A 25,512-nucleotide genomic window follows, 5' to 3' on the forward strand; every position below is an offset into this window, starting at 1 on the left:
TCATCAGGCTCTTGTCAAGAATGCTCGATAGTCCAGAATTATTTCTTTTAAGAAAGTGAATATATTTAATTAATATATTTATATTTAATTAATATAATATATTTAAATTAATTAAATTTAATATTAAATGTTATTCATAGTATAATATATGATATTGGTATATTATACAATATGCTAATACATTTCATATGTATATTTCAGATCTTAACCAGATTTTAAAATATTTTAATTTGCTTTTATGCATCCTGAAACAAAGTTTATACCACTGGTTGAAAATTCAGCTTCACTATTATTCATATTACTAATTGCTTTTCCCATGAGATGTGAACTAGCATGTTCTTAATATTTTTCTGCCAAGACATATAACTATGTCAGTAAAGGGCATGTATCAAAAGTGAATTGAGGTAGCAATATCAAAAATAGCAAACCTAGTGTTTATTAAATACATAAAATAGCAAAGTATTTACCTAGAAAAATAAGTGATGTTCTGATTAATGACAACTCTTTAAAACCAGGAGTTAAGTCCAAAAAGTAGGTAAATATTATGAAGGAGTTTGAATAAAATATACCACATTCTCAATTATAATTGATTTTATGTGATTCAGTATATATAAAATCTGCAGACATTTGAAATCAAACTCGTGTGTCACAAAGTGGTCATTTTACAAATTGATCAAATTGTTTATGACAAAAATAGAATGAATAATCTCCTGGGCATCAAGAAATGAAACTAGCAATTCCCCCCTAAATTATTTTCTCTATTTAGTTAGCTGTTTTTATCAGAATTCTGTCTTATTAAATTACTAATCTCTTCAGTAATTCACCGTAAACATCTGTGGGCCACTCCTAAGGACCTGTAAGCCTTAGATTATTCCACCACCTTACTGCCTGAATATGAATATGTACCTATTTAGGAATCTATTTCTGTATTTAATCATGGACATTCCACAGGAAAGGATACACCTGCTAAAAACTTAGTCCCCAATTTCCTTTATCCTAAAGGTTCACTTTAATAACATTCAAAACATAAGACATCAAGAACTATATTTGAGTTAACAATGTGATGGAAAGGCCTATATAGGGCTTACTTGGTGCGTTAACATTCCTAAAATTACATTTTGTATCCCAAATATCACTTTTAAAAAAATATTTATTTTTATTGACATCAGAGAGTAGAAGGGAGAGGGAGAAAGAGTCATTCATCTGCTGCCTCCTGCAAGCTCCCGACTGGGGATCGAGCCCGCAACCCAGGCATGTACCCTGACTGGGAATTGAACCGTGATCTCCTGGATCATTGGTCGATGCTCAACCCTTGAGCCACGCTGGCTGGGCCCAAATATCATTCTTGTTCACATGTTAATAATAGCAACATAGCCCGGCCGGCTGTGGCTCAGCGGTTGAGCGTTGACCTAGGACCCAGGTGATCAGGGTTCGATTCCCGTCAGGGCACAGGCCCGGGTTGCGGGCTTGATCCCCAGTCGGGGGTGTGCAGGAGGCAGTCGATCAATGACTCTCATCATTGATGTTTCTATCTCTCTCTCCCTCTCCCTTCCTTCTCTGAAATCAATAAAAGATATCTTTAAAAAAATAAAATAAAATAGCAACATACCTAAGAAGGACTAAGAACATTGCCAGGCACGATATATAATAGAATATATTTCTTATCTTTAGGTAAGACTGTATCCGAAATGATTTCATCTTTTTTACACTTAACAAGGCAGAGAAAAAGATCCTCATGTATTTTAAGAAACAGAAATTACATTGTTGAATTCTCTAAAAGCACATAACCCTCCTCCACCCCTCAGGTCAATTTTGTCAGTTTTGTCCTGTAGAAGCTTTAATTACTTTTGGACAATGAACCTCAAATCTGTGGTCTGTGGGTCAGTGAAGTCTGCAGATATGTTTTGTCTGATGACACAGAGGTTCTCAGAAATTTGGTGGCTGGCTCAGCTTCTCCCCAGGTTTTTGTTTGTTTGTTTGTACATGGGATGCTCAACTAACTGAGCCATACTGGCCATGGCTCTCCCCAGTTTTGATTCACATAATCACTTGCCAGTTTTTATAATACTCTGAATTTACAATTCCTGCTTTTACTCTGTATAAAAGCACAGCATTAGATCAATTGAAATTTTGACAAATGAGAACTAGAAAAACAGTTGAACAAATGGCTAAGCAGTATTTTTCCGCAAAATCAACAAACCAAAGAAAAACCCAGAACAAACAAAAACAAAAACAAAAGGTATGACATGTTTTTTATATATAGCTTTCTGTAATGTATACTGAGCAAAAAAAATCCTGGTTTGCTAATCCAAATGACTAAATATTTTCCATAAATCTTCTCTATAATTAATAAATATTAAACCAAATTATTAGCATATTTTTCAATTCAAAAGTAGTTTTATACAATGAGAAATATATGTGATATATAAGTAATATTAAATGCTAACAGCTCTAGAATGGACATATGTACAGTGTCCATAGCAGAACAGAGTTCTTTAAATTTTTATGTTATTAACTAAATTTTAAAAAGTGTCCATAGCAGAACAGAGTTCTTTAAATTTTTATGTTATTAACTAAATTTTAAAAAATGATCCACTATGTAATTTCCACATAGCAACCACACTGATTTAAAAACACATACCAAAAAACCTTAATCAGATCATGTCATTCCCTTGTTTAAAACTTTGAAGGCTTACATTGCTTAGAACAAAATTCCAAATCCTTACTTTTTTCTATAAAGCCCTAAGTAATTTGGATCTTCCCTACACCAATCTCACATCTTACCATGGGCCCCCTGACTCCCCGCTGCAGCTACTTTGGGCCTAGCTTCATTTCCTTGAATTTGACAAACTCACTTTCGTCTCTGAGTTTTGTTCTGGGCAGTTTCCCTTACCCCACTCTTTTCCCAGGATTTGAATGGCTAGTTAATTCTCTTTATTCAATTTCAACTTATATATCACTCTAAGAGGCTTTTCTTGAATACCTCCTTTAAAATGGTCTCCTTATGCTATGTCATTTCCTGGTTTTATTTGTTTTTAAATAGTAACTCTCTTACCTGAGCACAACCTAAACATTAATCCATGCTGTCTAATCCTTTTGCAAAGTATGTTATATGCACAAGGCAAACTTCACGGTTGGCATTAATGAGTTAATCTTTATTATGCCCATGTTACAATTATCCTGTCAATTGTATTTGTGCCCAAGTTTATGTGTGCACTCATTACTGTAATATATAGATATAAGTATACCCATAGGTATGTAGATATAAATAGTACATATATATATGGAATATATTGCAAAAAAGAAAAGGTTATTTGTAAGAAAACCATGCTGAATGTATATTCATCATGTCAATTATATTTGTAAATCAGCTTATACCAATTGCACATAATTTTTCTAATGAATATAGTGAAATTATTTACATGAGTGTGAAAACAGGTTATGTCTACAAAACTATGTTGAATGTTTTGAAAAGATCTGATAAAGGTTGAGTGGCTAAAAATGAACAGTTGTTCAATTTTGTGGGAGCAAGACAATAGAAAAATACTTTAAAAAAGCTTTAACATCTAGAATTAGGTACTCAGATTACTTTGTAAGTGTCTAAATCTTTATTACATTTTAAAGGAAGTTTGACACAGATACTCATAAATGAAACGTTATGTCAAGGCCTTCAATATTCTCTGAAATTTTTCAGGTAATGAAGGAAAAAGTCCTTGAGGAAATTGAATTTGAAGTTTCACACTGTCATAGTTTTCCTTCCATCTCGAAGGAACGATGAAAACATGCCTCCATCCCGGTCCTCCTTCCCCCCCTCCCCGTGGTGTTATATACATGTTCAAGGAAACTGGGTGTGCTTTAAACTATTGCTAACTCAAATCTGGTCCTTGGACCATCAGCATCACCTGGAAGCCTGTCAGAAATTCAGAATCTGAGCCCCGCCTCAGATCTGCTGAATCAAATCTGCATTTTAATAAGATCCCCAGGTGACCACATGCAAATAAAAGTCTGAGAAGCACAGCTTAAACTTAATCCTAAGAGAAATTTTTAAAAAAGCACCTGAACAAATTAACATGACAAATAGAGGGATTTTTAATTTACCCAAATGGCTGCCCCTCCATTGTCACATAAAGTCAAGAACTGGCAAAAATCCCTACCTATCTGAGGTAAATAAAGGAGACAGCCCTTCTATTAGAAGCCATATAGAAAGATGAGCTAACAAATAAAAATCCTGTCCCTTCACAGATAATTTAGTGAACCTTAGGCTTAGTGGGAAACCTAATATGAAACGCCATAGTTGAAATTTCTGTTGTTTTGGAAAATCACCTGAGTTTGCATTTAATCTATATGTGTGACTTTTTTTAACCCCCAGGGATGAAGGGGAAGTTATGTCACATTGATTAGAAACAATTCATTTGTACTCATTACATATCACACGTTAGCCAGGCTAGAAACATCCCTCTCATAAAATCTGAATTGTTTTGGCTACTACTTGCTCATTGCAGCCTCCAAGAGCTTCCTGGAATCCTTGCAACCAACCCCATAGCTATGACTCAGGCTGAGTTTGAGAAAGCTGCTGAGGAGGTTAAGTACCTCAAGACCAGGCCAGCAGACGATGACCTGCTGTTCATCTACAGCCACTACAAACAAGCAGCCGTGGGTGACATAAATATAGAACGGCCCGCGACAATGGACCTCAAAAGCAAGGCCAAGTGGGATGCCTGGCATGGCATGAAAGGGACTTCCAAGGAAAATGCCATGAAAGGGTACATCAACAAAGTAGAAGACCTGAAGAAAAAATACGGAATCTAGGGACTGGGTTTGCCTGCAGGCCACACATTTCATCTGAACTGTGCAGCATGCCTTGTTTTTCAAATACCATGGATAAAGTGAAATCAGCCCCCCTCCTGAACACTGTCCAGGATATGGCTCTAACACATTAAGGAGCAGAAATAAAAGGTTACTGACCTTGTGGAGTAGTTTTTATCTATAGAGCAATTAAAACTTCATTACCAGTATGTTAAAAAACAAAAACTTTGTCTTCTAGTCTGCAAATCTTATAATCTTGGTAAAATAGATGACTATCCAGTCAAGAACGCTGACTTCACATTGGGTTACTGCACTTCCCTCTGTAAATGTGTCTCTGTTACAGCATCCTACAAGCTAGGAAAATTCCAGAACAGGGCAGCTGAGACAGATAGTTAAATAGCAGTTGGCAGCCACCTAGCACATCCTATCTTCCCTAAACCAGGGACACTTAAGGGTAAATGTTTGCACTCCTCCCCAGCAGGGGGCAAATACCTTAAATCACCCTGCTCAGGGAGGCAACAGAAATCCAGTTAGTGCCATTTTCCATCCACACCCACGGACAAATGAAGAAAATAAACCTCATTCTGGTACATCAGCATAAAGCTGATGAATATTTTATTGCTATGCCCCTACGACCTCCCCTAAATGCCCAGCTTTTAAAACCCCTGAAAATGAATGTCCCCATGCGCTTCCCCCACCCTCAGCACGTCAGCACCATCTCCATCCCCCTTCTTCCCCCAGGGGAGCAATGGGCAGAGGCAGCTCAGTCCCAGGGCTTTCCCTCCGGGGAGCACAGCCATGCCATTCCCTGCCCCATCTCCTACCCTCACAGGCATGAGTCCCCTAACCTCGAAGGGGCCCCATGAGACTTGCAACCAGGGGAGCAATGGGCAGCTGCAGCTAGTCCCAGGCTAACCCCCTAACCCTGTCTCCAGGCCCCCTTTCGCCCCTTGTCTCTGACTTCCCAGTGAGCCAAAGGAGCAGAGCCTAGGCTCTCCTGTCACTCCTTCCTTGTTTCATTGTCTTAAGTATGTTTTTGCTGCGGTCAATAAATTCTTGCTTTCTTTTCTATACTTTGTCTCATGATTGAGATTTTTCCCTCAAGAAGACAAGAACCGAGGTCTCCCTGTCTACCTGATAACATCTCGATGAAATATTTTCTAAATAACCTCACACATCATGTAGAGACAGAGCAGGACTCCTGAAACCATCAAATTAGCATGATGCTTCATTGAGGAGTAAACTCGCAATAGAATTCTGTTGCTAAATATTTTTCAAACCTTATTTAAATAGTCCTATGCTCCAAAAAGAAAGAACTGGTATAAAAGGAGCAGCTAACAGTATCTGACCAGCATTTGTTCTGCTATTTTCAGTAGATTTATTGGAAATGGCAAAAAACTCTACACTGTAATTTGTGCCTTTAAACTTTGTATTTGAACCTGATCCTAATTAAGGGTGTGAATGAACCAAAACAGCATTTGTAAAGTAAGCAAATTAGGATTTTCTTCACTTAAAGAAAAGTTTACATTGAGTTTAAGTGATTAAACTCAAAATGTTTCTAGCAAACAATTTAAATTTAATCAAGGCTTTCAAATGGTGACATCAAAGCCTCATTGTGAGGCTGTGCCAATGATCCTGGAACACGTGAACCTCTCAAGGTCACAGGTATTCAGACTATTCTAGTTCTATTCTAGTTCAAGTATTCTAGTTCTTAATTTGGGGCTTTGCTTGCATAGAGGGGAAACAAAATTTGCTTAATTAGAATATTTTGTGAATTGGAAGCGAGATGATTTATAGAATCATTGATTGCTGGGGATTTTGTTGTCAGTTTTCAGATAAACACGGTTTAGCAGTTTTCTCCCTAGTGAGTGCCTCGGCTGGGATACACAAGAGTTGAGCCTTGAGCAATAACAGCCTTGGTTTCAAATGGTCCTAAAACTGCTTCCTCCTGAGGAATTAGAGATGGATTATCTTGGGGAGTGGAGAAAATAGGCTTTTCTGCATCTCTTGTCCAGTCTCTCTTTCACCAAGACTTATTCACGAGAGGGGAGATTGATGAGCTGGCGAATGATACAGCAGAGCCAGCCAGGGCAGGACTGTGAAACGGATCTCCTGTCAGGGCCAACACTGTGGTGAAGTCCTGCAAATTACCAGGGCTGGAAAAGTGGTGTTTCAGCACAAATTTACTCTTCAGGGGGAGAGAGGAAGAAAAAGGGGGGGAGGGGAGACAGCTTAAATTTTTTTTTTTTACTAAGTCCCCCAAAACCACAGACCTGCTCCACATACATGATCGTGGCTGCCACCTCTAACAAGTAGTGCCCTGGCCAGCTCATCTTCAGGCACCCAGGATGTCTTTTGGGTCCTATCTGCCATAGCACTGAAGACTTTGTTTTGTTTTCATAAGGACAGGAAGAAAAAATTTCTTGCACTATAGACATGATAAAATTATTTAAAACATTTTTACTCTAATTGGCATTTTTATTTACACAGTGATCAAATATTTTGAATTGATGGAAAGAGCCTATAATAGTGGATTTAATTTTAATTTTAATTTTTTAAATCCTCTCCCAAGGATGTTTTTCCCCCATTGCTTATCAGAGAGAGTGGGGGAGAGAGAGAGAGACATTAATGTGAGAGAGACACTCTGATTGATCGCCCCCTAGGAGTGGAACTGTATCAGATGATAACTCTATGTTCACTTTCAGAACTGCCAGACTGCTTTCCAAAGGGAATGCACCATTTCCCGTTCCCACAGCAATGAACGAGAGGCCCAGTTTCTCCATATCTTTGTCAACAATTGTTAATTTCTTCTTGATTATTGCCACACAAGTGTGTGTGTGTGAACTGGTATCTCCTTGTGGTTTTGGTTTGCATTTCCTTGATGGCTGATATAGTCAGTATCTTTTCATATGCTTGTTGTCAATTTGTATTACTTCTGTGGAGAAATGTCTATTCCCTGTGACCCATTTATTGTAAATAACATGGTTTGTGAATTCAAAGCTGCTATTTTAGGTAAACAGATAATCAGATGATGAAGTCTCTAAAACATGAAAAAATTAGTTATTTTTTTCTGACCTTAAATAGGAGTCCTTTGGAGTCATAAAAGTGAGGGTTTTCAAATACATTCTTATACCCTTTGGAAATAGAAGGCAAACATTTTCATGGTTTACACATGTTAGTGGGGTTTAGGGCAGTCTTCCCCCAAATATGGCACCTTGGGATATTGAAAACTTTAAGCTGGAGAAGTTTGGTGGGGGGAAAGCAGAAGCAGAAAGGTCACTCTGCCCTTCTCCTGTCCATCTCCCCTGAAACAGAAGGGACATTTTTATCTCTGGAGAAAAAGGAAAGAACCCTGGTAAACAGGGCTTGCTAAGTGCCCTCAGTTTGCTCTAATTACCTTACACGCCTTAACCTGTGACATTCCTCCCTGACTGTGTCTTCTTCATCAAACCCAGAATGAAAGTACTCAGACCTGTGTCTTCAGGTCTTCATTTCCTTATGAAGGCTCCTGTGTCGTGCAAAACTTAAGCAAATGTGGTTATGCCTTTTTTCCTATTCATCAGGCTTTGTCAGTTTGATTTTGAGACCCAGCCAGGGATCCTAGGAGAGTCAAGGAAAACTTTTCTCTCCCCTACATTATGAAGACATTAGTTGAACCTGAAGGGAACAGAGGCAGTTTCTCCAGGGAAGAAACAGTCTTGTAATAAAGAGCTTGGTCTATGCCCAGTGTTCAAATTCTGATTCTAGCAGTACTACCTGTGGGACCCATTTCTATGCCTCACTTTCAAAATCTGTACACTGAGCTAACCATCACCTAGGGTAGTAGAATTGTTTAATAATGCACTTTGTACCACACCTACACATAGTAAGCTTTTGATATGTGATATGTGCTAGATATTGCTACTTTCCTTAAAAAATAAAGCTGTGGATATAGAAGCCATAAGAGCAACATGAAAACATGAGCCATAAAACTTCAGCTGTTTATTGCTCTGTGCATGCTGAAAGAAAGAGAGAAATAAAGGATGGATGGAATCAGCTCCGTTATGAGGACCTGCACTTCAGGAGAGGAAAGAAAGACCCCCAAGAGAAGTCAGTTACCAGAGAAGGAGGCGTTTTAAACTAGAGTCTATAAAAAAAAAACAAGATCTGGAGAGGGAAAGAAAACTATCCCTCTCTCCTTATATTTTCTTATGTGGTAAAGCTGTATTTTGTACAACAAGAAATCCAAAGTTTACAAAGGTTAAGGGAATTTTATGTTGAAAAACCCTCTAATAGCCAACTCTGTTTGACCCAAGAGATTGCAAGCTCCTGAAATGCTGTGAAATGGTATCAGAGTTTTATCTAGCTTGAAGTTTTATGGCTTATATATTTCGATTTCCAATAGCTTTATCTAGTACAATAGAGAACGGGTGTTCAAAACATGTTTCCTTTTATCTAAAGTAAACTTTAATAACCCAATAAAAAAGTTTGAGAAAATATTTTCACTATTTATTGTGATGTTATATATGAGGTACATGTATCTTAAATGTTTGCTTTATGAATGAAATGTTCATGTACAACTTAGTTCTTCATGCTTTCAAAGGTGGTACACACAAAGTTATAGTATCAAAAGTTTCAGAATAATGCACCAAAACATTATGACTTAATTTATCATATAGTATTTTGGGTTTTACACATATCTAGTGTTTCTGAACCTGACTTAAGAAAATGACCGTATAGAATTACTCATATTGGACAAGCTTTTATGAAATAAAACCAGCTTAAGCAAAGTATTAAAATAAATCCTACAATTAAGCTTATTTTTCCAGAACTTGGAAATTACCACAATACCGAATTACATTGAAATCCAAAGTTACAGATTTTTTTTTTTTTTTTTTGGTGGAATGTGAGCTTTATTTAGGAACTCTTAATAAATATAATTTTTTAACATTTTACTTGACATTAATTTAGCAAATACTTTTTGGTTTTTATAAGGAGATTTATGTAAAACTATCATGTTTTAGAGAGTACTTATGATTGCTGTATTTCTGCTTAAAATTCTACTTGTCAAAAATAAAAGCAAAATGGGTAAATTTCCAGTTTATAAACCTGTTACTATAAATTAATTTAAATCTAATATTCTATATCCATGCTTTCAATATGGCAGCCACTAACTACATGTGGCTATTGAAAATAAATTGTGCTGAATTTTAAAATTTATTCACATTTAATTAATTGATTGATTGGTTGGTTGGTTGGTTGGTTGGTCGATTAGTTTCTGCATGTGACTAGCAGCCAGCATATTAGGTAGCACAGACATAGAGGATGGAAGTTATTTCATGGCTAGATGTCATTGAGGTACTGATTCAAAATCATAGATAAGTCAACTGACTAGGTATTTCCATCACTAACCTGCAGTATTAACAGCATCATTAAGACTCCTAGTCAACTGCTAGTGCCCATGTACTTAAAGAAATGTACCATTTCATTTTTAATAGATTCTTACACAATATGCAGTACTCAGAAGACAAGAATTAAAAAGTTGGGTTTGGTGAGGAGGGGAATATAGAGTAGTAGGAGATAAGGCAGGGCCTACGTCCTCAGTGCCTCAAGAGAGAAGCTAAAGAATTTTATATTTGTGCTGAAAGATTTAGGGATTAACTCAAGGGCTTTAGGGAGGGAAATAAAAAAAAAGTTCAGAGTGATATTTGAGAAAGATTTTTCAGAAAGCGATCAATTATGTTAAAAAAAAAAAAAAAATCACAGGAATCCAGGTGGAAAATACCTCTGGGGCTCAAAATAATCCACAAGTGAGATCTTCATGAGATCTAATAGAGAATGGCTTTTTGTTTGTTTTTGTGTGTTTTTTTAAATTTATTGATTGATTTTTTTAGAGAGAGAGAGGAGGAGAGAAGAGAGAGAAACATCAATTTTTTGTTCTGCTTATTTATGCATTCATTGGTTGGTTGCTCCTTGCATGTGCCCTGACTGGGGAATCCAACCCATAACCTTGGCATATTGGGATGACACTCTAACCAACTAGGCTACCAGGCCAGGGCTTGTTTTTATGAGAGCAAGACACTTAGCAACTCTAGCCAGTAAGAAAAAAGACAAGAAACAATAAAGAAAAAAACTGATAGGTTACTGCTTAGGCACTATGCTTGTAAAACAGGTCCTTTTGCAGAGACTACTGACTTGGAACTGCATGTAAAATACACTTACAACTTAGCAAAATATACAGCAGTAAAAGGAGAAAGACACTTGTAAGGAACAACAGTTGAACGTGAGGATGGAATAAGACCTAAATATCAGAAACCTTATCATTACCATTGTATTTCCAATATTTAGAGTGATACTTCTCATGGTAGCATATGCTCAATAAATGTTTATTAATATTCATAAATACCAGTACATGATTGCATCATAAAAATCAAACGGAAGAATTATGGGGAATACTTAGATTACTAATTTGCCATGGCTGTCCAAGAAACATCAGTACATTTTATCCCAAGACAATGACCAATGTTAACCCCGAGGCTCCTGAGGAGTTGACCATATTAGACATACCTGTATCAGGCTCTCTAAGGACCTGTGTCTGCAGCTTGAACCAGCTGCCTCCAAATAAGACATGTATCCATGGCATAGCCTCTTTTCCGGTGAATGTGAAACAGAGAAATAAAATCCACAAACCCCTTTTCTTATGCAATGTCACCTCTTCCTAGCAAACAATGCAATTTGTGCAACTAACCCTTTATGACTTGGAGCAAAGATGAGCCAAACACAACGGGGCTCCACTTAGAGAAGTGGTCCTCTCACCTTACTGCATATCAGAATCTCCTGATCCTGAAAAACACAGATTCAGAGACCCAGATCCAAGTAGATTTAGGATGGTGATTGTGGCGACGGTATGTCCTAAGAATTTTTATTTTTATTATTTTTAAAATCCTAATCCCAGCCACACTTGACCATTTGAAATGTGTGAATGCCCAAAATATATTCTATTCCCTCAAAATAAAAGGTGAAATTTACATATAATCTACTTGCTTTTGTCAGAAGCCTTCCCAGATCCTCCCTACCAGGGGCTTCCCTTGCTGGTTGCTTGCAGGGAGCCTCAGGTCAAGAACAGTTTGTCAAGCTGGCTGCATAGGTGTTGCCCTTTATATTTGCTAATGATTGTTTTCAAGCTAAATTTTGAGACCATGCTGAGAAAGCAAGACCCATTTCTTCATGAATGCTCTCAGCTCTTTATTTCCTAATTAATGTCTTATCAAACTGTTATAGCCAAATGTGCCAACGGTGAGAACAGAAGACCTCTCCCTGATCTTTAATTCTCTCTTCTTTCTGCTTTACTCAATTCACATGGAAGGCCATAACATTTGTCCAGACCTTATGCTGCAAGATTAAAAAAAAATGAAAAAATCCCATTTCACAGGGTTGATCGTGACACAGAAATATGGTTTATTCTGTGTCCTTTATTCACCTACGGTCCTGCCCAGTTTCCTCTTCTTCCCATTGGCAGGTTGTTTTATTAAAGATGTATTTAACATACACATGAATATTGAGGTCATTTTTCTAGGCCGTTCGCAAAAGCTAGTGTCTCTCAGAGAATAAATAGATGATGACACCCTGGGTTCTGCCCCAGTGACTGGCATTATCTATGGGCACTGTGGCGACCGAGTCTAATTATAGCCAGGGTGGGGACTTCGGGAAGCAAAGAAGCCAGGCATAAAAAACTCATATTTATGGACAAAAAAGGGGGCCACATATTAAACCTGACAAGCTCCAGGAAGACCTGCATGGTGGGCCTCATAAACTCAAAGACCTAAAGTAGTCACATAGGATGGTCTGAAATTAGAACTTCCTAAGTGAAAGAAAGTCATGGCGGGTAGTCATGTTCTAGGCCAGTATCTTTCTTGACAAAGGTCAATCTTTACCTTAACTGAGCCTGGCTGTTGCCTTTTTGCATAATACCTTTGGAATGTCAGAGGGATCCCCTTTTTCCAGCTCTCTCAGGGCACAGTCTCCCACCAGAGCAGGAGACCACAGAGCCCCTCATTATTACCTTGTTCCCCCCTTACCATCTCTATGTGCTGTAAATGTTCATTGTTAACTATCCTGTACCCACCAATGTAAAAGAAGTATTTGGCCCTAGCCAGTTTGGCTCAGTGGTGAAAGCATCAGCCCTCGGACTAAAGGGTCCTGGGTTCGATTCCAGCCAAGGGCACGTACCTTGGTTGCAAACTTGATCCCTAGCTCCAGTTGGGGGCATGAGGGAGGTAACCAATCCATATGTCTCTCTCACATCGATGCTTCTCTCTCCCTCTTTCTCTCTCTCTCTCTCTCTCTCGCTCTCGCTCTCTCTCTCCCTTCCACTCTCTCTGAAAAGCAATGGAAAAAATATCCTCGAGTGAGGATTAAAAAAAAAAGTATTTGCCTATTCATTTTATTTTTTATCCAATCTCAGAGATTTCCCTGCTTTGCTCTCTCTCACCTCCCTAGTCTATCACCAGTGGATTTCATGTAATTCCTTATATTCCCCTTTGATTCTGATGTATAAAATACATGGTAAAACTGCCATTTTCAGAGCATTTTCTCAATCCCTTGAGATTTTGTGTCCCTGCAACTGTCAGTTTGGCTCAAATAAACTCAATTCTCTACAGGTTTAGATGTTTCTCACGGTGACATATTGAATGATTCCATTTCAAAGATAGGACAATACAATCTCTGGTGGAAGAAGTTGGGATAGTGGCTACTTCTGAGAAGAGAGAGAAAAATAATTATTGGGAGGGGGCACATAAAGTGCTTTCAGAGCTTAAGAGGGTGGGAGTTACACAGGGAAATTCACATAATCCTCACCTGAGGACATGCTTAGAGAGAAGAAGGGAGAAGGGGGGGGGGAGAAACATCAACTGGTTGCCTTCTGTATGTGCCCCGACCAGGGCTCGAACCTGCAACCTGGCTTGGTGCCCTGATGAGGAATCAAACCAGCAACGTGTCAGTGCGCAGGACGACACGCACACACTGAGCCACTCCAGCCGGGCTTGCTTGGTGATATTTAATTGGCTGTATGCTTATGATTTGTGTACTGTTCAGCATTTCATTTCCTAATAAAAAGTTTAAAATTGCTTTGAAGATCATTTATTTCAGAATGATTATTTAATTACATTTACCTTGAATCAATGCCAGGAGATAAGTAAAAAGAACCGACAATTTAGATTAATGAGACACCTGCTATTACTTTAAAATAGGTGTTGTCACATCAATCTCGGCAAACAATTTCTGGCTCATTTGTGACCACAGTAAACAGCACAGCGGTGTTAGGCAGAAAAACAATTCCGTATTTAAACATTTTTAGATTTAGCAATCTTATGTTTTAGCAGGTAACACAGTTGCAGAAGGGAAACGGTGGCAGACTCCTTTCCAGAGCAGGAGTTTACTGAGCTTCCTCTGCTCACTGCTTTGCTACCATTCTTTGCTCAGGCAAATAGGGGGCAGGGGTTGGGAGGCAATGTTTGAATTGAAATTCTTTCTTTTTGTTCATTAGTAATTTTTTGAAACTTTGCCATATAATGGTTTAAATGAGCATTTACAATGCTCATAAATTTTAGGCAAAGGGTCCTTTGGTTTTCGAGCGCTTCACGAGTCACCCCAAGATGTGCCTCTGTGGTGTTCCGATTATTATGAGTTCAAAGCAAATTGAGCTACGGGTTCAAGTGAAACTTCTGCCCCTCCCCAAACTACCTAGAACTTGAATTTGAGGCCTTGCCGATAATAAGAGTTTATCAGCGATAACCTCTTTTTACTGATCTATAGGGCAGGACAAACTTATATTTACTAAGCCTCTGCTCTTATTATCTGGAAATGACCCTTTGAAGTCCCCAAGGCTCCCTACCTCATCCCGAGCTCAGAATGTCGTATATACTCATGTCCCCTTTCTCTCTCTGAACCTCCTGTGCACATGGGGTCTCTGACTCTTGCATGTATCTGGGGTTTGCATACTAATGTATGCATTAAATTTGGTTATTTTCTCTTGCTTATCTGTCTCCTGTCTATTTGACTATTAGACCAGCCACAAGAACCCTGAGGGTAGAGGAAAGCTGTCCTTCCCCCCCAGTTTCTTCGTTTGGGCTGAACCATGCTTTCCAACAGAACTTCCTGCAATGATGGAAATATTCCTCTGTGATGATGTGATATCCACGAGCCCCACTGACCACTCTAAATGTGGCCAGTGCAACTGAAGAAATGAGTTTTTACTTTAATATAATTTTAATTAATTTAAATATAAATACAAATGGCCACATGTGCCTAGTGGCTACTCTGTTGGATAAAGTTCAGGCTTTGATAACCATCTGGTCCCACATTCTCTGATAAAGTCAGTGATCCTTTCTGAAATAATAAAGGGATGTTAAAATAACTGGAGCAAAACAAGGATTTACTGGGCAGATTTTAGAAAAGACAAGAAGGTAGGTATGGTTTATTGACTTGCACTGTTACCAAAAGGAAATGGATTTCTCTGGGAAAATTGTCGAAGAACTATAGAACCTCAGAAATCTTGAGCAATTTTAAATGGGGCCTCAGAAAAAACAACGTTTAACAGCTCAAATATCCTGTTAAGAACAAGATAATAGGCCTAAGATGCAGTTCCTCATGCTAAACCATGACACAGAGACTTAATTCCAGTTTTGACTTTCCCAGAGATGGGATCTTAAGCCAGTCCATGAGGAATCACCTGATTAGCACTAGTGAGGAAATCGGACAGACCCCGCCATTCCGTACAGAAGAGCAACCTGGCAATGACCACCTGCTTTTCCCCCTCGTATAACCTCCTCATTCCGCTCCTTGCTGCTTATGAAAGTCTTTCATTTTGTACAGCTCCTTTCTATCTCCCTTTTCAAATTGATTTGTGCTCAAATAAACTATTAAAAGTTTTTAATATGCTTCGCTTATCTTTTAACAATCCAAATTAGCAAGCTCTCTATACCTATGTAGAGGAAACAGAAGGTGAGAGCTAAAAGCAGTAAAGTAGTGGATGGAAAGCCTCCAGGAGGATTTGCTAAGCAACTGGCGTCATCACACTGGCCATCCTTTGATCTCAACTTAGAAAATGCTTTTGAGTAAGTCATTACCAATGCTCTGGCTTCAAGACGGTGGCATGTGAGAGACAGCCCAGTGTCTCAGATACACTGGAAGGAAACTGCCTTGTTTTTTTTGGATTCAACTGTTCAGATTTTTTAGATGATGTCTTGACCCGAGTAAAATTGCAACTTTACTTCCTTTTATCTGTTACTGGCAGAAATTAGTCTTTCTCAACAAGGTCAGTAAGACATGGCTCCATCACTCATATCTTACCCACTTCTGCTGTGGCAACATAAGCATCCTAGTGTACCAAGTCACAAGTGGTTTTCCGTCATCTTCCAAATAGTTCAGAACACAGTGGACTTAATAGAACAGTGACCTTTTAAGCCACTTTTAAGGTTTATGGGGCAGTGTTATGATTCATATGCTATCTAACGGTAAGATTAATGTCCCAGCTATGTCTGAAGGATTAAAGCTATAAAGTGAGCTGAAGGATTTCTTATAAAAATTTTTCCTCACTGAAAACTACTCTTTCTCTCAAAGTAGAAATATATTAGTCTATTCCTTTTTATTTTATTTTTTTATTATTTTTAATCCTCACCTGACAATATTTTTTTTCATTGCTTTTCATAGAGAGTGGAAGGAGGGAGGGAGAGAGGGGGAGAGAGAGAGAGAGAAACATCAATGTGAGAGAAACAGATCAGTTGCCTCCCGCACTAGCCCTGACAAGGCCCAGGGACCAAGCCTGCAACCAAGGTACATGCCCTTGACCGTAATCAAACCTGGGACCCTTCCGTCCAAAGGCCGATGCTCTAATCACTGAGTCAAACTGGCTAGGGCCAGTCTATTCCTTTTTAGACACTTAAGAAACACTTGCTTACACACACACACACACACACACACACACAAACATTGGAATACACTTGCAGACAACTCTGCAATAAATATGCTGTTTCTTCAACTCTAAAACCTCCTCACCATCTATTTAATTCACATATTCCCACATTTGCATCAGGATGTATCTAGAATCAACATGGAAAAGAAATCTGCCAGCTTCCAAGTAGGGAAGCCAGTATGACAGAATTATTATTGCCCAGCTAGGTTAATTCTATTTTTTAGCTCAGCTAGAATGTAACTGGTTCATCCACACTGTCACTTTGATTTATTTACATTGGTAGTAGTACTTTCAGTTAAATTTCAACATCCATTTGTATCCCTAGTCATCTTTCAAAATGTCTTCAAGAAGATTACAGCTAAACAGTGTTGAGATGTAAAGTTATTCCTTATTCAAAAGACTGCCTGTCATTTACCAGACAGCATCATTAAAGGCAGTAGAAACAACCAAATTTCTCAGAATGTATCACCAAGTTTGCAAAGTTAAAAGGTAGGTATAATTGAGTTATACATCCCGATGCGCCCTCAATCAGGTACCAAACATCTGTCAAAAACTTCCAGCTCATTTTTAAGAGAGGCTATTTAAATTCTATCATTACACGCTTTAATCAGGGGAACAAATGAAATAGCAAATTGAACTAAGTAGGAAAAGAAAGCAATCTCCTAGTATTCTCCAATATGCCTCTCTATCGTCTCGTTAACTCTTTAAGCACTAAATGGTTACTAGCACATTCCAGGTTATAAAAAGCAGCATGTCGCAGGGATGTTAAGGATAGTTGCTTATGGCTAAAATATTTAAAAGTAAATGATTATACTTCAAATGTTAAACACACTTATTCTCAAATTTTGACCACTATACTACTGAAAAAAGTGTCATTCAATTGGATGAATATATGTGTATTTCTATTTCTGATGGACCATATATACTAAAAAACACTACATCCACAAAAGAATACAATAAAAAAGAAAATCCTTCAAAAACAGAGTGAGATCACAAGGTGAGAAAAGAAACGGACAGGGTTAAAAAGAGAACTGTAAGTCATATCATATTGTTCCTTAGATTTTCTTTTAATATATATATATATTTTAATTGATTTCAGAGAGAGGAAGGGAGAGGGAGAGAGAGACAGAAACATCAAAGATGAGAGAGTCACTGATCGGCTGCCTCCTACAAGCCCCCTGCTGGGGATGTAGCTTGAAACTTGGGCATGTTCCCCGACCAGAAATTGAACCATGACCCCCTGGCTCATAGGTTGTTGCTTGTATTGTTCAAAATTTGGCCCCTGGCAGTTCTTTCAAGTTGACTCCTATGTTCTTTCATACTGCCACCGCCAATTTTCAAGCATTTCCTTGCTTTCCGAAAGGCAGCAGGAGAGATGTCAGGCCTCTTGCACCAGCACTCGAGCAACCATTTCTCCAACTAACCCTGGCTCCTTTGATTGGAGCACAGTATTGAGAAACCAAAGTCTGGGTACTAGAAGTACTTGTTTCTATGATCCAGCATATTTTAAAAACTAAAAAAATAAAATTGCATCCTTTCTTTCCTATCTTGGGGGCCAGCTGTGATGGAGATAATTGGAATGACCACTATCAACGTTCAAAGAGCAGAATTCATCCAGTGGTAACTTTGGGTTGAATCCAGGGACAGTATTTGTGCCTGTGCTCCGTGCTGGCCACGGAGGCCTAGAAACATCAGGTTATTTACTCTTATCACTTGACTTAATGAAATACATAATGAAATCTAGGATGGGCTCACAGATCATTTCTATGGATCCAGTACTTCCAAAAAAAAAAAAGACCTAAGACCTAAACTATAACAAATGGAATAAAATGTGGCAGAGACACCCTTATTCTACGTAGTTCCCAATTCAGCCCCGAGTCAGAAGGCAGAGTGCCAATTTAGAATCATGAACCCTCCTGACATACTTCCTTCAGCACAGCATAAAGAAATTTGACTCTGAATTTTTCTGTGCCAGAGTCTGGGCTCCAGCTCACTGGATGTAGACACAATGCTCCTGCCTCATGAAAGCTACATGCAGGAAAATTGCAGCAGATTTGAAATGTAAATGACCTCAGGCAATATGTTGACCTAAATTTTCTGTCAGTGATTTAAGAGGCATTCAGTGGCTCCGGGCAGGAACAAAAAGAGAGCTGAAAAATTCTCCCCATGGATAATCTCAAGCAACTTCAGGGCCAGATTTTGTCTTCAGGTCTCTGCACATAACTCAGTAATGTTTTCATCTTGGGGAAATCAACAGGACCTCTGCACTGTGAGCACACTGTAGAGCTCAAAATAGTCAGTGCTTACGAAAAGACAGATGATGCCAGGGCCTGGAGTCTTTGAAAGATTTAGTAAACAGAAAATAGTACTTTGGAGATATGCAGGAAAGACAAGTAAATCTTCATAAATTTGAGGAGCACAGAAATACAAATAACACACGGACAGGAAGCCTAGCTGAACAAAATCAATACGAAGAGGGACTGCTAGGATGCTCAGTAAGAAGGGCGCTTACAGTCCTGGAGGCCTTAAAAAGAAAGAAAATCTGAGCTCCACAGACATGGTTTGTGGAATACTGAAATGCTACTCTTTTTTTCCTCATTGAAGAGTTTTGCCTATATGGATATCAGCCATATAATCCTGAGTATCATTATTTTTCACTACTGCAACACCCAATTTTTAACCAAGTTAAAAATTCCAAGTTAGTATGAATAACACATCCTAGGATCTAAAAAACAGAATAAAGGCTGTGCATATCTTTTAAAAATAATGTCTTCCTATTTTTCTACCTTGATATCATTTTTAAAAAGGAACCATATACTAGATAATATATTTGAAAACTAAAATAAATCTTTTTGTAGACATTCACAAGGAATGTGCTCTTTATTTCCTGAAGCAAAACAACTGGCTTTCTTGAGTTCTTGAAAAATAAAATGCATCAGTAGGTATACTGTAAATATTATTGATATATTGCTCTTGGCAGCATATTGGTATATAATTAATTAAACTTTGCAGTGTTTGGTTATTAGATATTGTTTTTGCTGATAACAGAAATGACTTTTCCCAAGAGTTCTACTGAATTATATTTATCAATAGCTTTTAAAGAACCTGCCAAGGAACCATAAACTCTGTGTCTGCTGAAATAACTTAGCAACAATTGCATCTGCTCTGTGGGTGGATTTATAATACGAAGTATTATCCCAGAGAAGCACTGAACTAGCAGATATTTCACTTGGAGGGTAAGTACTATTTATAGCACATTATTCCACTGCAGTGCTTCTTTGAGGAAGAGTAAAAGGTGATCTGTCCAGAAAACAGCTATGGAGTAAGTTAAACAAAATGGAATAGAGAGAAGGCCACTCATTTATATCAAACTTACGTTGCAGGAATTTACTCGCTGTTGCCCTTCGAACTAGAGAATTTAAAATGGAATTGTTTCTATTTAATTCCCAGCCAGTGCCATCTATTCTTTATGGAGGTTTGCTTATGTTTGCTCCGATGTGTTAAAAGCCATCAAATGGTCACATAACAGTGCTGGGCTTGTGGTAGGGAAAGAGGCCAAAGATAGATCTGATTTCTATGGATACTGACATTTAAAACAGCAGAGATGCACCCTGGTAATGCTGGTCAGAACAAACAGGAGGTGGGGCTTGAGGGGCAGAACACAAGAAATGGATGTCACCGTCCTTCCCCATGTAGAATAGAACCTTACTATTATATGAGGAATAAAAGCATAAAAACATATGTGTCAACTCCTTAATTTCCATTCATTTCTCTGTCTTCTAAAAGTATTGATCATTTAACCTCAATTAAAGGTTATTTGCTTTTATTTTTAAATAAGAAATGTGTTCTTATGATCACAATTTCTCAGGGTTGCTCGCCCTTGTATGATCACACACGCATCCATAAACATCTCTAGCTCTCTACCTCTGTCTATGAATCAACTGATAAATTTTTTTCTCCTACAAAAATAGAAGCTCCTTGAGGTGAAGGACAATAGCTCTTATACTTTACTATTGTCCTTAGACTAGAGGTTAATGTAATGTCTTTTACAGAGCAGGCACTGAAACACTGGATTGATTGATTGATTGATTGATTGATTGATTTATGAAACTAAGGAAGGGAGAGAGGGAGAAATGGAGAAAGGGAAGAATAAAAAGAAAGAAAAACTGTTGAAATGACACATTTCAAAATAAAAATTCATCTGCTAATTTCATTTCTCTTCATATCCTGAGCACAAATATTTTAAAAATGACTAAAAATGCATGATTAGGTGCAAAAGAGAATCTCAGCTAACAAAAGAGAAAAAAATAGCATAATATGTGTGCCTTATATAAAATTTCCTCCAGATAATAGTTTATTGATCATATGGTCTTTAAATCAAGACTCAGATGATTAGGCAAGAAAATCTGATCAGATCATTAGTAAAATGGCAATTTAGCATAATATAGATCTTGAAAATGTTTATCTGTTAAAAACTAACTTTTCTTTCTGAATACTGCTTGCTTTAGGTTTTTCTGCCACTTAGACTTTACTTGCTCCACCCATCTATATCTTTCCATAATACAAATTAATTGTACCTAAATAATGATTCAAGTTGTTATAAATGTGATTTTCTTTTTTGGGAAAAATCTCATAAATAGGATTTTCTTTTTTTAATTTTTAAAAACTTTATTATTTAAAAAAAACACATAAATAAGTGGAAAAACAAATCAATCTCTCTCTCTCAAATCAATCAATACTTTTTTTAAAAAAAGTCATTTTCTAAATAGTGTCAGAGTAGACATGAAATTGAATAGAAGGAATATATTGTTCTTTTTCACTCTGAAACTGCCATCTTCATTATAAATTGGAGACAGAACTCTGAGATGAAAGCCTTATGTGAAAAGTGTAGAACAGAAAGCTGGCCTTTGGTGGGTTCCTTCAGAGTTTCCTGACACAGCCATGGCAACCACACTATTCCTCAAGCTGGAAACATCTGCACCATTATTGATTCTTTCTGCTCCTTTACTTCTCAAAATAAAATCTGCCAATCTTATGTCTTGCCAAACCTGCATAACCCCTCTTGTATTCACCCTCTCTTCAATTTAATTTCATTCTCTCTGCAGTTTTTCTGATTTGGTTTTCATCACTGTACACCTTCTGTTGCAGTAAAGTTCTACCTGTTAAAATCCATCATCTGAAAACCAAATCTAATCATACCACACTGCTACTCAGAAGCATTTGATAGTTGCCCGCGTTCCATAGATAAAAAGCCAGTCCTGTAGAGCCTACAGTCTCATAAGCCAGACTTAACTTACTGCCCCCATAAATTACTCACTAGCCCCCAAAGAATCCTGGGTTTGTAGACCTTTGGACTTGCTATTGATTTGTCTGAAATTTTCCTTCCGCAATTTCAGCCTTCTGTCTGTTTAGGCTCAATTAAAATATTTCCACCTCTGAAGATTTGATCACCCAGTAAGAATTTATGGCTGTTTCCAATAGACATATAAAAAGACGCTCAACATCACTAATCATCAGAGAGATGCAAATTAAAACCACAATGAAATATCACTTCACACGTGTCAGATGGCTGTATCAATAGATCAACAAACAACAAGTATCGAGGAGGATGTGTAGAAAAGGGAACCCTTGTGCATTGTTGGTGGAACTGCAACTTGGTTCAGGCACTATGGAAAACAGTAGGGAGTTTCCTCAAAAAAATTAAAAATAGAACTACCTTATGACCCAGCAATTTCACTTTTGGCTATTTATCTGAAGAAATCCAAAACACTAATTTGAAAAAAATACATCCAACCCTATGTTCATTGCAGCATTATTTGCAATAGCTGAGATAAGGAAGCAATCTAAGTGCCCATCAGTAGATGGCTGGATAAATAAAATGTGGTATACATACACAATGGAATATTACTTGGGAATAAAAAAAATGAAATCTTACCATTTGCAAGGCGATCAGGGTTCGATTCCCGGTCAGGGCACATGCCCGGGTTGCGGGCTTGATCAATGACTCTCTCATCATTGATGTTTCTGTCTCTCTCTCTCCCTCTCCTTTCCTCTCTATGAAATCAATAAAGATATATTTAAAAAAAAAAAAAAAATTCCAAGGCCATAGTATGAAAAAGGAATATAAAATGTCTCATTAATATTTTATATAGATTACATGTTGAAATGGTATTTCAGATATATTGTATTAAACAAAATATAACCATTTACATGTTTATTTTTACCTTTTATAATGTGCATGATAAAAAATTAAAATTACTTATGTGGCCCACATATTTCTATTGGTGAACACTGCATCAGTCAGAGGAAGACATTCCAGGGACTAGACGAAGTTTAGGATTAAGGATCTCTCATTTAACTGGCTCCTTCCCAGGCCTCTGAAGGGTCCAGCAAGTTTCCCTTTGTAATTTTGTATTCTTTTTCTTAACAGAACACTCCAAATTGCACAGGCTTCAAGCCTCATAAACCTGAATCTGCTCTGTTGATTACACATGAGATAATTTACTGTGAGGGCTTCAACTCCTGATACTGTGCAGAGAGATAGCTACTCCCAGAACCTTAAATTTTCTCTGCCCTTCAGGCTCATATTTCCAACGGCCTGAGTCATCCCATTTTAGTCATTGCATCATCATAACTTTTTAATCTGTCTGAAAACAATTATTACTACTTTTGGTAAATAATCTCCTTGGGTATTTGTTGAGGCTCTTCTCACAGACAGATGGCTCAGTGACACCAGGCCTATAGAAATCCTATTTATTCTCTGAAGGCTACCTCATTTCCAAAATGCATCAGACTTTTCCAGATCACAATGATCGCTCCTGTAGTCCATCTGTGTAAACTGTCACCCTTTTGTGTAATGTGGAAAATGTCTCATTCTGAAAAACCCAGAGCCCACTGCTCTTTACACATCTGCCCAAGGGAGCATGAATAACGGTAGAGGACATGTGCTCTGGTATTGAAGCTCTTGGTTCCCTAAGGCTTGAGCTTCTGCTCTTCCCAGTTATAACTGAACCATTATTTGTTCTCCATGTACCAGCAGCCACTTTCTGCTGACACTGTCTCCTGGGAAGCTACAGACCACGCAGCAGCGATTGTTCACACAGCCTGCTCACCACCATTAGCATCCATGAGAAGCAAACACAGATCACTCCCACTGGAAAATAAGCCCTGAGACTATCTTGCTCTCCATGATAGTCTCAGCATCATCTTGAATGAACACTGGAAGAGGAACCATAATACTTCAGCGGGTAGACTCTAGCTTGTCTTCTCTTCACTTGTTACATATCAGAGAATCACTTTTTGTGTCACTGCATCTTCCAAAGGTCCTATTACATATTTATTCTGTCATGCCCCACTGGTCTATTATATTCAATTGACTTCTTAAGCCTTAAATTTTAAAGCAGTTTGTTTTCTTATGTTAGTTTTTTGTCCCTCAATAGACAGTAGGTTTAAGAAAGGTAGAGTCATAGTCTGTATACATTCAAATCTGAACAGTTTATTGTAGTTAAGAACTTTATTAGATGACTTGGATTCAAATCCTGACTCTGCCACCTGTAAACTATTTGACTTAGAATGAATGCTTAATCACTTGTAAAATATCAGTTTTTTCATTTGTAAACTGGGTATAAAATTAAAACTACCTCACTGGATTTTTCTGAGGATTAAATAAATAGTACATTGGAATACTGGTTTCCATCATCAAGTCATTAAGTCCCTACTATATTCAGATTTTGTGGTATATATGTGTAGCATGATATACACAACTATGTATCTGTTCAATCACCAACTTTGTCATTCTAAACAGGAATGTCCACCAGGAAAAATACATGTAACTCTAATATGTATTTTCAAAACTGGTTCTCTGAGCTATTCCTAATCTTTCAAAATTTTTCCTAAGAAGGGAAAATGAAAATAAGCAATTAAGGAATATAATTTTGTGAATGAACACTACACCGAGATAACTGGTGTACTAGGAAGGAGGGACATATAGAGTAGGGCAAGATCTTATCAACTGTATTAGATCATTAGCTATGACAAAAAATATTGTACATTTCAGCCTGCTCTGCCCTAGAATAAGAAGCCATCAACATGGTTTAAACTTGTTTTTTTGAGTAAATAAGACTTCAGAAGAGGCTGAGTACATTTACATATTGAAAACACAAGGAGATACCGAGAAAAAGGGGCACTGCAAATATCTTGTCACCTTATCACTGCTGTACCACAGATGAAAGACCACAACAAAGATAAAAAGCAACATACATAGAGATTTAAACTATCACTAGACACTAAATGAGAAAGTCTTTGTAGAAAACAGCACATTACAATTTTACTATTAAAGTCAAACTCAAAGGTAACAGAGACCCTACATGAAGCAAACATAAAACACTTGAAAGAGAATCATATTAAAATTTTAACTGAGAAATTCAAAAGCTTCTCAGTCTGCGAGTATCAGGAAGTCATTTGTGTCAACAGTTATCTCTGATAGATTTGAATGCTTAATGTGTAAAGAAGAAAACATGATGACTGGGTTCCCCAGGCACTAATCCCTTCTGATGTACTTTAGTTTCATTTGTCTGGAGGCCTGAGATGTTTTCTAATTGAGGGAAGTCAAGTTTTGCTTCTAGCAGAGGTGGCACCTGGGAGAACTAGCACCTGATGGAAGAGAAAGTATGCATTTCCAGTTGCTCCTCAAAAGAGGTTATTCTTACCTTTTTGAAGTTACGCAATCCATGCTCTGAATTTAGAGAAAGAATTGA

The 25,512-nt window shown here is 37.7% G+C and overlaps 1 protein-coding gene and 1 pseudogene across 4 annotated transcripts in view; one reads left to right on the forward strand and one right to left on the reverse strand.

The window, feature by feature from the left end:
• PRKG1 (protein kinase cGMP-dependent 1) overlaps window positions 1-25,512 on the reverse strand; it is a 953,315-nt gene that overhangs the window by 385,539 nt on the left and 542,264 nt on the right. The gene's annotated exons all lie outside the window — the stretch shown is intronic.
• LOC308567034 (acyl-CoA-binding protein pseudogene) lies at window positions 4,546-4,809 on the forward strand (annotated as a pseudogene). The gene has a single exon. The product of its transcript is annotated as an acyl-CoA-binding protein pseudogene (transcript).

Source organism: Miniopterus schreibersii (assembly GCF_964146895.1).
Source record: "Miniopterus schreibersii genome assembly, chromosome: 14".
Classification (NCBI taxonomy): Eukaryota; Metazoa; Chordata; class Mammalia; order Chiroptera; family Miniopteridae; genus Miniopterus; species Miniopterus schreibersii.